We start from the raw sequence: 13965 nt of genomic DNA on the forward strand, positions 1-13965 counted from the left end.
GGGGTTATATTATTCAGAAATGACACCAATTTCTGGAACCCAAACTGGTGGCCGCCTTCCATGGGCTCTCCCCCTACACCCATGAAAAAAGTGCAAAATCTGGGAGTAATCGTAGATGATAGACTTACCTTTGACGCTCAAGTCAATGCAGTCTCATCTTCAACTGCGTATGTTCTTAAAACAGTGAAAAAAAAATTACAGTTTCTTACCACCTGACAGTCGGCAGACAGTGGTCATCGCGCTAGTTTTATCAAGGCTGGACTATTGTAACAGTTTATATTTAAATCTGCAAGAACATTTTATGAACAAACTCCAAAGGCTGCAAAACGCGGCTGCCAGGTTATTTACGGGTATGCCCAAGTTTGATTCAATTTCCAAAGGAATCAAAAAATTACACTGATTCCCAGTGAGGAATCGGGTGTGCTTTAAATCTTTGTGTACCGTATTTAAGGCACTCCAAGGAATAGGACTACCTAAAAAAACAATCTGATTGGTACATACCAAAAATAAATCTTTGCTCTCTAGGTGCCAAGCTGGTTTCAGTTCCAGTCACAAAAAAGGCGACATGGCGAGACCGAAGCTCTGTCTTCGGGGCAGCCAAAGCCTGGAATTACCTCCCGTTTCATCTGAGAAATGCCACAAATCATCTCGCCTTTAGAAGGGGTTTAAAGACTTTGCTTTTTGATAAGTAACTTTGCACCTGCTGCTTTTGATGAATGGACAATAACTAGGGCCAGGACACCTCTGGGTAACCGCTGGGCTTAAAGAATTCCGTAACATAACATAATATTGATGTAAGTTATCTATGGAAAATGTAATACATTGTTTTATTCTAGACAGTCTTTTAAAACGTACAGTGAAAAGGATGCCTCTGGGGAAAGCCAAATCTTGATCCATAGAAACAAAGGGAATACTTGTAAAATGCCTGATAAATATTTTCCCCAGTTCAGTATAGCAAATGTATGTGGTGGTGTTCTTTGATACAGAAAAGAGTCTTGTAAAAAAAGCATGTTCTTCTTTTTGAATAGCTTGTATATTAGCATACCCCCACACACCTGTCCCGTACAGTGCAACAGGTAAACATTTACTCTTATACATCTGTAACATCTCATTCAGTGGTCTATGGCCAAGCTTGCTAGATGCAAAATCAAAAGATGGCTTCTTTGGCTCCCACAAATTGCTAAAATCTCTTGATCCTCTGACCTGCTGTTAAAATATGATGTGGATTTCACTTTTCTTAGTCCGCTTGTCATTATGAATGATTAGCTAAAATTAACTTTGACATCTAAATTACTCATTGGTAAAATTGTGACTTCCATTATCTAAGCTGGCAACCACCATTACGTAAGATGGATTCAGAGACAAAGGTAGAGAAACTGAGCATGCTAACTAAAATGGAGATTATAGCAATATTACTACCTGTTGTGTATGTGTTTAAGAACATAAAACAATAAGAAAGAAGCCTTAAAGTAGGGGTGGGCTATAAACTCTTCTTTGCTTGCGGACTTCGCAGTGTTTTGCCCACTACAAAATTTCACTTAGAACGTGGTGCTCTAGCAAGACTTCACCAGCCGCTATGTGGCTGAGTTTTTAAACGTTATGTTGGCAACCGCAAGCGAGAATTTGCGACCCGAGCGTAATTTTCAGATGCTAAAACAACTCCCGGCCATTTGCGCTGAATTTTTATGTAATTCCGTAAAGTGAAACTCCGTGAGTTCCCCCACCCCTACCTAAAACAAGCGATTAAATTAGATAAAAAAATAGAATTATGGAGCAAAACAGTCATATGATTTATGACATTTCTGGAATAATTTCTATGTTAAATAGTCCCCAAATTATCACAAAAGACTAGTCAACAGGCTTTACGTACATTTGTATTTTACAGATAACAGTAACTGAATTACAGGAACTTGAATCAGCTACTTCATTTTACTAGGCCCTCTGTGTAATTCTCTTGTGAATCCCAGTTCAGGTGCAAACTGCCATTTGTGTCTGTTTTAGGTAAAACTAAAGGCAATCATGGGAGTTAGTGCACTTTGGAATGGAGAAACAGGTGCTGTTACTCTTGTAGCCCCCTTCAGAGGTTCAGCAAGCAGAATGATAAGCCATCCTGAGGTATCATAATACACCAATTCTATTTCTAATCTGGGGCTTGGCAGGAGTTATAATGATGCTTAAAGTCAAAAGACTTAGGGTCAGATTTAGGTCACCCATTACCGGTCAGTAACGGAAGAAATTACCGTATTTCGTCTGTTACCGACCGGTATGTGGAATGTAGGTGGCATGAATGTAGGATTCGGTATTTTACCCAATCAGTAATTTAAGGAATTGGTAAATTAACAAATTCTTAACATACCGATTCAGTAAATTACTGAATCCTTATTGTAGGAAGCACTCAAGTGAGTGCTTCTCACATTTAAGGATTCGTTATTTACCACCAACTACAAGTTGGTGGCAAATAATGAAAACCATTAAAAAAGCAATTTTGTGCTCATTTAACAGTGCCATGTGGCAGACATATATGCCCGCATGCATGTGTGCCACATGTGCACCCATGCACTATTCAGGGGTGCAACAGGGTGTCAATGTGACACCCTGCCACCCTTGTAAGTCTACCAACTATTACTGATTCGGTATTTACCGAATTGGTAATTCTCATTCATTCCTATGGGCCGCCAGGCCCATAGGAATGAAGAGGGAATACCGAATCGGTAAATACCGAATTGGTATTTAAAGAATTTTACCAATTTGGTAAAATTTACCGAATCATTTGCTATATACCATTTACCGATTCTAAAATACCAAATCGGTAAAATTCGGTATTTTAGAATTGGTAAATGATTTTTACCGACATCTGGCCCTTAGTGGGTTATTTTCTCAGAGTTGCACAGGTACTTGAGTAGAGATGTGCAGCTTTTCAATGCATCCACATACTTTAATATTAGTAGGTAAATGAACGCAATGATTTGGGATTTGCAGAGTTTTGCATAATAAGAGTGCCCTCACATACATACTGTAGTAAATGGGTTCAAATATGAGTTGCTACTAAAAAATAATGCATGAAGTCTAAGCTTATATATTATAAGCATTACACTTAACTATTATTGTCTTAAGAAAACCCGGCAAACACATATTAAAATTCTGCAATTCAGGCAAACTAACAGTTTCTGAATAAATCAGTTACAGTTCAGAGCTAGATATAGAGTCACAGCAAAATAACCTTTTTGCCCACATGATTCAAGAAAAAGGACAGAAGAGTAGACCTTCGTATTTAAATATAGGTCTAGGACATAATAGCCATTGAAAGCATTCCAAATGAAAAACGTTGTCCACCTGCAAGAGCATTACTTTCTGTATTGGCTGTTAGACCGGTCAGTTTTAGGGTTGTCTTCACCCAAAACCTTTTGCCTACTCCCCTCAAGTTTGCTGAGACTCATTTTTGTTGGCTTTATGACTGTGCATTTTAAAATTACTAAGCAGCGCTAAAGTGCTTTTGCTCACTCCTTAAAAATGGTAAAATTGGCCCACACCTGATTGGCATTTTTTATTTACTCATAAGTCCTTAGTAAAGTGACACAATATGTACCCAGGATCTGTAAATTAAATGCGACTAGTGGGCCTGCAGCACTTATTGTGCCACCCACTTAGGTAGCCTTTTAAAACCTGCCTCAGACCTACCATTGCAGCCTAATTGCAAATAAATCATAACTAAGGTAGGTTCTAAACAGCCCACATGGAGGGTGCACTACATCTAAAAAGTTGGACAGGTGCATTTTAGTTTTACATGTCCTGGTAGTGAAAAGCGCCTAGATTCTTTGTTTACTACAGCGAGGCCTACCTATCCCATAGGATAACATTGGGTTAACTTATTTCATTTAAAAACTGATAACATTTGATTGGGAGCAGGGAGAATTGTATTTATTTTGTCTCTAAAGAATTGTTTTTTAAATTATCTTTAATGGTAAAGTGGAATTTTTAAGGCACACAACTGAAAATGCTACTTTTAGAAATGATGAACTTTTAGAAAGATGGCTTTTTATTGTCTTAACTGTTTGATGCCTGCAGCTTGCTTCCTTGGACACAGGCCTATGATTAGCATGGCAGTTGGCCTTTGTGTATCTGAAAAAGGAGACATAAAGAGACTAGATGTCGGTAGGAAGGGCCATTCTACAAGGATTTGTGGGGTGAAGCTGTTCCCTGCCCTACTTAGATTTCAAAGGAGCTGTTGCCTCAGCACATTCACAAAGAACTTCACATTAGCCTTTTGCCACCCCAGGCCCCTTGGACCATTGCCAGGGAGAAAGTTATTCCAGAACAATCTGGGAATGCGAAGAACTCCAATCGTTTTGCCCACTTCACAGCTACTACCAGATATAAAGATAGAACTCTCTGATCCACTCTTCAGTTCACTCCTGGACCTGATGAGAACACTCAGAAGGCCTACCCTACACTTTATAGGACTGTCCTGCCAAAATCCCCTAAACCTTGGTAACATCAGTCCTCGTACTCGCCCTCGAGGCATTGTTCATTTTCAGGCGTATGTAAATTTCCGTCCTGATGATGATCTATGTACCTCTTTATAGATCGAAAAGTCGTCGACTCCTTTAGACAGAATGCAGGTTAAACACATTCATTAAAACTTGTGCATTTTTTTTTTTTTTGTTCTTTTGTCCTCATTTGCCACTATGATCTGTTTCGATGATGAAGTTCAGTGGTGTACAAGCGGGATACTGTCTCAGCCGATATCTTAGCTGGTGGGGTTCAAAATCGACTATCCAAACTCAACCCTCAGCTCCTCATTCTCGACCAACTCCATTTCACCAGACGGAAACCAATCATTAAAAATAAGAGTGGAAGATTCCACAATAGTACCAGGCCCTGGGATGTATCCATGTGGCTTAATCATTGGACCCGGGGAAAAAAAAAAAAAGAAAAAAAAAAAACCCCCGGGAAATCAATGTGCCCAGTTTAGTAGATGCCAAAACGCTTTTTTCTTTGAGTTACTAGACCTACCCAGGTCTAATCTGGAAACAGATAGAGTCGAGGAATACCAGTCTTCTATTGTAGGGGGCAAAGGGTCTTTCCATCTTCTGCATATCTCCCTCCTAGCAAGCAAGATAGAATAGAAAACTAGCTTCTTCTCTGATTCCAGCAGATATCTCGATACGCCCAGGGAATAAGTTGAGATACTTGGGTATTAACATCATCAAGGATATTAACCAGATAGCTAAGATAAACTTTGTTGCTGTCGCTAAAGAATGTCGTAAATTGTTAACTTCATGGGCACAACTTCCTTTATCATTTTTAGGTATGGTTAATTTGATTAAAATGTCTATCTTACCTAAGGTTTCTTTTCTTTTTAACACTATTCCATTATATTTTGATCCCGTATTAATAAATAAATTACAATCAGATATTAACTCCTTCATCTGGAGTAACCGACTCTCGAGGATTTCCTGGAAAAAGCTTAGGAGGCGTAGAGAAAAAGGTGGAATCGCGGCCCCAGATTTTCAACTATATGCATGGGCATTTCAATTATCACATGCCAGAATACTTCTTAAAAATCCATCGGGGTATGGGGTCGAATCTTTGTATTCCACTCTTCTCACAGGTGAAGGGGTTAGTCATTCAGGGTTTTTGTTTAAATTTGGAGATCCTTAGTTCTTTAAAAAAATTAAGTTGAAGATTCTGCAAGGATTTGCCAAGTTATGGGCACAGATAACAAAATCTATTAAGGCAGGGTACTACAATAGTAGGACTCCACTGTGGGATCTCCCAGACACCCCCACCTGGTTGAGAGATAGCCTATCGACGCCAATTAAGGAAGCTGGATTGACTGTCTGGGGGGTCTGTTTATAGAAGGAGAGCTACTTCCGTGTGAGTATCTCAGAAACACCATTGGTATAAATTTTGCTAGGTTTAAATACTTACAAATAGACAGCTGGTCCCAAGCGTACAAGTCCCGCACAATGCGTGGAAATAAATTCCCTATAGGAGGTCACAGTCATTTAATAGCATCCTTGGTTGACAAACCTCCCGCTAAAAAGGAAATTTCAATTTGGTATAACTTGATTATGGAGGAAAGAGACGGAGATTTCTCACTACTAGAGGACCTTTGGTCATCAACTATAATGGGACGGAATCTACAAACCCTCTGGGGCCTATCTTGTGGAATGTTGTGGGACGTAGTGAAACCATCTTGGCTCCGTAGGAATCGCATCTTTACTATTCATAGGGCCTACTACTCCCCATTAAGGCTTTCGAAATTTACACAGGGGAGCCAGGTAGCATGTCCTAAATGTGGTGAGGTAGCTGCTTCGGACTGTCATATGTTTTTTGAGTGTCCCGCTCTGTCAACTTTTTGGGAGGGCATAAAAAGAACTTTGTCTCTATCTTTGAACTCGAGCATAGTCCTCGATCTCCCACTGATTATCTTTGGCATTATGGAAAATCTTCAAAACTTGTGCATTATTGTCAACGTCTTTACAAAGCTTGCCGTCATGACACATGTATTGGTGATAAGCTCTTTTTCGTGCCTGAAAATGTTTTGTGTAAGTGTTATTGTCTCTGTGTTTTGAACCTTGAAGGATACAGGATTGTGTCCCACTCTATCACGCTCTGTCTCGAACTTTAGCACTGATTGTTTGTATCTATTAAATCAAACCATGCCCAAAATTCATAAAAACCTCAGCGAACCCCCAGGACGTCCAATATTCTCGGGATGCGACTCGTGCCTCGAGCCGATTTCAAAATATGTTGACTTTTTTCTCAAGCCCTTTCTACAAAATGTCAAATCGTACCTGAGAGACACCACCGATTTATTGAAAAAAGTGGAGGGGACACCCTTTGATCCATCAACCCAAATAATGGTCACAGTGGACGTTAAACCCCATATACGCAGATTCCCCAGGATGAAGCGTTAGAGGTGATGGAGATCTATTTGGAAAGTAGGGACAGACCACATCGAGGGCCTACAGAATTCATCTTGAAATTGGCATAAATTGCCCTTAAGAAAAACTATTTTTCATTTAATTGAGAATTTTTTATGCAAATTAAGGGGAAAGCAATGGGCTGTCGTTATGCGTCAGAAATGGCAGTTCTCTATATGGCCAAGTACGAAAAAAGATTTGTGGAAACCATTAATCCATTTAAAGACCAAATCAGCCAATGGTTCCGCTATATTGATGACGTCTGGCTCCTGTGGCAGGGGAGCCAGACGGAGCTACATGAATGGCTTAATGCCAGACACCAGGACATAAAATTGTCTCTTGAATTTAGTCAGACAAGGATGACTTTTTTGGATTTGGAATTAACGTGTGCTGAGGGAGAACTGAAAGGCTCACTATATAAGAAAAGCACATATAAAAACACTATTCTACACCATAGAAGTGCTCATCCTAGAAATGTAAAATCTAACTTGCCGTATGGACAGCTGTTACGCATAAGGAGAAATTGCACAGAAGTATCTGACTATGAACAACATGCACAGACTTTTTGTGGAGAAATGGTACAAAGGGGGTATCCGAAAAAACTACTTAAGCATTCATTCATGAGGGCTAGGTTTACTCCCCGGGAATGCCTGCTCTAGGTTAAAGAAAAACGCGAGCTAGATAGACTGGTCTGTGTTACCACATTTGGGCCAGATACCCACAAAATGAGACAGATGATACTTGAAAATTGGCATTTTCTAGAGGGATTAGAATATCCATTTCCACGCCCCCTATTTGAATACAGGAAGAATCAAAGCATAGGGCAACAACTTGTGCGAGCAGATATCTCGGTACCTAAAACTAAGAACACTCTGTTATCCCATTAGAATATGAAACCAGTAGAGGGTCACCACAAATGTGGCAATTGTGTAGCCTGAAGGGAATGAATTTGAACACATGGGAGTTAAATGGAAACATTCTTCTTTCTCTAATTGCAAAACAAGAAATGTTGTTTATGTTGTAACTTGTCCATGCAATAAGATCTATATTGGGAAAACTAATCAGCAAGTAATTATGAGAATTTCCCTGCATAGTTCGAGGCTTAAAAAGAAAACAGCTGCGGCCCCAATGGTAGAACACTTTGAGGAGAAAGGTCATGGTGAAAACGACTTTAAATGGTCTGTTTTATTCAGCATGAATAATATCAAACGCCCTGCCGATGCAGAGAGAGTGCTTTTGCAGAAGGAGGTCTATTTAATTTTAAAATTCAGTGCGACTCAAACTGGCCTCAATAGCCTTTCTGAAATATCTAGGCTTTGATATCGCTAAGAAATCTTAAAGACACTGATGGCGCCCCCCACTGTGACATGTTAACTAAAGATACCTCCGTTTTTGTAGGTGGCTCTTATAACTGCCCCTTTAAATTGGTTCGACATAGTAAATGCATCGCCGTTGTATATGATGTACGAATAATTTACCATAAGAAATTAGATGAGTGATGGATAGCTTTGGGAGAACACACGTAGTGCTACTAAACACTTTCTTGATTGAAACCACAAGTACCATAATTCCTTTGGCCCTAGGGAACACGTATAACAAAGGAATCCAAGATGGGTGCTGTTGCGGTGGAACCTGAGACTGGACTGTGGCATGAAAGAAAGGTAACGTGCGCCCGTGTAGCTAGAGAATAAATGAAAGGTAGTGAGGTAACATCGGGTTATTGATTAAGCACGTGTATCCTTATGCACTAGTACCGAGTTAGATCGAGGCGGCTCCTTCCCGTAATAGAGATACGGTTGAAATCGATACTACGACCAGGACCAGGTAGGACCCGACCCATTACATGCTTGCTAAGCGGGCGTGGTGTGTTGTCTCCAAAATTGGGCCAACGCTTACTGTGTGTATTGCATTCTTGATCCACAGACGGAAAAAGAAATAAGAAAAATCTGTTTTAAAAGAAGTGGTGTTCCAAAAACAACGTCCTTCTCCTAAGGTAGGAAGGTATGGGTCTCATTGAGATTTTCGAGATATATAAGTAGCCTGGTATGTTACGTTACGTTAAAATTATTTGTACAGCGCACTTTCACCAACGGTTTCATGGCGCTCTTTGACAGGTGCAGTGATCAAGGGTGAGGTGGTTTATACGTAGGCAGAATGAAAGAGCAGGGTCTTTAGTAGTCCGCGAAAGCAGTCATATTTGGGGCAAAGACGAAGTGAAGGTGGCAGAGAATTCCAAGTGGAGGGGGCCAGGACAGAGAAACTCAGACCCCCGTGCTTTTTCCGTTTAAATTTGGGGACCACTAGGAGGTTGAGAGATGCTGAGCGCAGAGCTCTAAGGGGAATGTGACGAGTCAAGACAGATGAGATGAAAGCAGGGGCTTCATCAGAGAGGGCCTTGAACGTAGAGCATGCCAGCTTGAAGGTGCAGCGTTTGGAGACAGGGAGCCAATGCAGACTGCGGAGGAGGGGAGAGACGTGCTGATGTTTCGGCTGGCGGAAAATCAGGCGGGCAACCTGATTCTGCACCAGCTGCAGTCGATGGAGGTGACAAGCAGGGATCCCCACGTACAGCATGTTGGCGTAGTCTAGCCTGGAAGTGATGAGGGCGATGATAACTTGAATCAGGGCATCTCTGGTGAGAAACCTGCTGATTTTGCGAATCCGCCTAAGATGGAAGAAGCAGGATGAGGTGACAGAGTTGATTTGCGGTCTCATTGAAAAGTCTTCAGAGATAATCACCCCCAGGCTTTTCACTGTACTCGTTGGAGTAGGTGCGGTCCCCAGAGATGTTGGCCAGAAGGAGGGATTCCATGGATGATTGGGACCCCCCACGAGTACGAGCTCAGTTTTAGAGGGATTCAACTTTAGTTGGCTGTGATACATCCACTCTGCGATGGTCGTCATGATGGACTGGAAGTTGAGACGGGAGGAAGGGAGGGAGTCGATGGGAAAAATTAACTGAAGGTCGTCCGCGTTATTAAAAATTGTGACCGGGGAATTGCGGAGGGAAGCTAAGAGGGGTTGCAGGTATAAATTAAATAGGAGGGGGGATAGTGCAGAGCCCTGAGGGACACCACACGTGAGGGAAGTGTAGGGTGCGGAAAAAGTGGACAAGTGAACAGATTGTGATCGCTGGTCAAGAAAAGATCTGAGCCAGTTAAGGGCCACCCCCTGGATGCCGGCATTGTGGACACGGTCGATCAGGATGGTATGATCGACCGTGTTGAATGCCGCCGAGAGGTCTAAAAGGACAAGGGCCTGAGAGATGTTTTTGTCTGCACCTTTCCTAAGGGCGTCCATGACTGCTAGGATGACTGCCTCGGTGGAATGACGGGGTCTAAATCCAGCTTGTTGGGGGTCCAGGAAGGAGGATTTCTCAATGAAGGAGCTCAGGCAGCGGGTGACATAGGTCTCCAAAATTTTACCTAGGTAGGGGAGGAGGGAGATGGGTCGGTAGTTACTTAGGATTGTGGGGTCCGCGTTAGGTTTTTTTAGGATGGGTAATACGGCTGCTTGCTTGAAAGGGTGAGGGACCTCCCCAGTAGCCAGAGAGTTATTCAGTAATGCTAGAGGGGGGTCCGGGCACGCAAGGAAGGCTTCTCTCAGAATCTGCGGGGGGCAGCAGTCATTGGGTGAACCCGAGCTGACTTTGAGAAGAAGGGAGGAGAAATCTTGTAGGGAGATAGGAGGAAACTCCGTCAGAATGCTGGTGTTTCTGGGGGGGAGGGGAGGGGGAGTAGGGGACGCAGGGGTCGGGATATTGTGTTTTATGGTTGAGATTTTCTCAATAAAGTAAGAGTTTAGCGAGTCGCATAGGGTTTGATTTGGCTGGGGTTGGGGGGTGACCCTATCAGGAAGGGAAAGCTCGTTGACAATAGAGAAAATCTCCTTAGTTTTGTTGTTCGAGTTCATTATTTTTTGAGAGAAGTAGGCCGTCTTAGCTGTCAGAATCGATTTTTTATAAGACTTTAGGGAGTCAGTGTAAGCGTGTTTGAGCTGTGGGTCGTAGTTGTGACGCCAACGGCGTTCAGCTTGCCGCAGGGCAAGTTTATCCGCTTTGAGTTGGTCCGTGAACCACCGTTGTGCGTCGTGAGGGCGCTTAACGTTGATTTTTTTAAAAGGGGCAACTTTATTGCTAGCCTGGCGTAACCATTCGTCTAGGTGGTCCGCCTGATCCCCTAGCGAGTTCGATGACGTGGGTGCAGTAGAGGCCAGAAGATCGTGGAATTCAGGCAAATTGGCCCTTTTCCAGTTTCGAGCCACAAAATTTTTTGCATGAGGGAGAGGGCACAAAGTGTGCAAAAGAAGTTGAAAAGAAATGAAACAGTGATCGGACCAGGAGCAGGGGAAGACATCGGGGGGTGAGATGTCAAGGTTGGATGTCCAGACTTGGTCAAGGATGTGACCTTTATGATGGGTAGGGGTATGAACGTGCTGGGAAAATTTCATGCTATTTAGAAGGTCTGTGAATTCCGCGGAAGACTGGCTTTCATGAGCAGCAGATGGCCAATAATTGAAGTCGCCAATCACCAAGATGTTTGCGTGATTGATCGCAAGTTGAGCGATAGACTCGCTGAAAAGTTGGGGAAAGAGGGGCATATAGTCGGGAGGTCTGTAGACGACAACACAAATAAAGGACGACTTAGCAGAAGTACATTTTAAAACTAGGCATTCAGTTTTAGGAATAGGAGTCATAGTGACCTCAGAGAAAGTGTGTTCCGAGCGGATGATAGCAGCCACCCCGCCGCCGGTTTTCCCGGCGGGCCGGTTGGCTTGCATGATGTAGTATCCCGTAGGGATTGCTGCAAGAATGTCAGGGGCTGAGTCATCTGTAATCCAGGTTTCAGCTAAGAGAAGGATATCGATGGAGCTTTGATGCAACATTTGGAAAATCTCAAGCTGGTGGCGGATAAGGGAACGGGTATTGAGATAGCAAATGAGCAATGAGGCGGAAGTTGGTGGCGTTAAAGGGGGGAGGTCATGAAGAGAATCTAGTGCCAGGAAATCAGAAGGGACATAAATGCCACAAACCTGAGCCGCTCTGATAGCGCGGGCGGGGATAGGCCCTGAGGATTTCAGTCTCAGGAGGTCGGCGGAGGAGTAAGAATAGGATTGGGCGTTACGACGAGGCCCTGGGCCTGGTCGGCCGCGGACGGGCGCAGACGGGCTTGACTTGTGCGCGACTTCGGCGCGAAGTCGGCGCTCCCGCTGCGCTCGTCCGCTGCGCTTCCTCCATATCGCCATTAAATAGTAATGGTGAGGGAGCACTAGACCGCTAACCTGCGGAGTTTCCGTGCAGGGCGGAAGTGTACTAACTAGCAGGAAGTGACGCTCCTCGAGCTGACCCTCCGCAGCAAACGGCACAGAGCCGGGGCGGAACGGGGCCACGAGGCGAATTAAAGTGCAGGTGAGAGTAGCTTGAAATACTTTCAAAGACAAAGTGTCCGTTTCAGTTTTAAAATAATTATCAGGCGTGCTATTAAAATCAGCGACAGGAACAAACACAGTGTGCAAATTACAATTTTTGAAAAAGCTTATCAGGCATGCTATTGAAGTCGGCAGCGAGATATAAAGTATATAGCAGCATCCACAACAACACAACACAACCGCAGCCTGGATCGCCGCGTATGTCAATAGGGCTGGGAGCTGGAAGCGAGAGTTATGTACTCAATAGGCTCGGCAGCACTAGACCGCTAACCTGCGGAGTTTCCGTGCAGGGCGGAAGTGTACTAACTAGCAGGAAGTGAAGCTCCTCGAGCTGACCCTCCGCAGCAAACGGCACAGAGCCGGGGCGGAACGGGGCCACAAGGCGAATTAAAGTGCAGGTGAGAGTAGCTTGAAATACTTTCAAAGACAAAGTGTCCGTTTCAGTTTTAAAATAATTATCAGGCGTGCTATTAAAATCAGCGACAGGAACAAACACAGTGTGCAAATTACAATTTTTAAAAAAGCTTATCAGGCATGCTATTGAAGTCAGCAGCGAGATATAAAGTATATAGCAGCATCCACAACAACACAACACAACCGCAGCCTGGATCGCCGCGTATGTATGGGGTTACTATAAGTGATCGTATGGTATTAATCCACCCAGATCCGTACAAGCTGCGTGTCAAACGGGACCCTAACCCAGAGATCTTACATTACTCGAGCCCGCCTCCTCCAAAATAAAGGTACGAACACCACACACAAGTGTCGCATTTTCGGGGGCTGTAGCCCAAGTAGAATCTCCCTTTGTTGATAAAATCTCTCCTCTCCTTCGCAGGTATTGTTGATACAATCAAGTAGCCAGATAAATTGATCCGAGTCTCACGAAGAGATAATTGGATTGAGCACTACAGGTAGTTTTTTTTAACTAAACGTAATTTTAAGCAAAGGTGCACCACAACAAAGACATGTATAAACTAAGGTATTCTAGTCTGTACACAAGATATATTCAGAAAAACAAAGTTTTTTCATATGAAACAGACAAGGAAAAAAAAAAATTCTCTCAAAAACAGGGTTTTCTTTATTCACTCCAAATGTTAAAGGACACAGCCGACGCGTTTCGTCCCTTCGGGGACTTCTTCAGGGCAAAGTAAATAGTAGAACTCCTTGAGCGCGACGATGTATTATAGGTGAAGTAAAGTGGTAAAAAGGTGACCGGGTCGTATGTGGTCTCAGGATCACTGGTTCGAGAGGATCAAGTATATCGTTCGAAATAAATAGGACGTTATTCTGTTACAGTTGGTCAGGGGACCCTAAATTCGTGGGACTGGCATCCATTGGTTGATTAAAAGATGCGGATGCGTGTTTTGTAATAAAGCATCCAAAGGAATCAGTTCCTACAAGGATTACGGCAAGTCAATAGTTGTGCTTGGCCCTTTATACAGTGGCTCCTGTCGGCATTACCCCTATATGTTTTTTGATATATATTTTACTGGGGTGGCATGGTGAGCAAAAGAATGATGGATTTAACCCAGATCTCTTGACTGGGGGTGAATGTTTTGATTTGTTCTGCATTATGTCCATCAATTGTGTGTCTTTTGCTTCCTTGCCT

General features: G+C 43.1%; 1 protein-coding gene across 1 annotated transcript in view; it reads right to left on the reverse strand.

Moving 5' to 3' along the window:
• The window catches only part of LOC147688945 (ATP-dependent translocase ABCB1-like), a 1419218-nt gene that overhangs the window by 362638 nt on the left and 1042615 nt on the right, over nt 1-13965 (reverse strand). The gene's annotated exons all lie outside the window — the stretch shown is intronic.

This window comes from Lissotriton vulgaris, chromosome 10 (genome assembly GCF_964263255.1).
Source record: "Lissotriton vulgaris chromosome 10, aLisVul1.2, whole genome shotgun sequence".
Lineage (NCBI taxonomy): Eukaryota > Metazoa > Chordata > Amphibia > Caudata > Salamandridae > Lissotriton > Lissotriton vulgaris.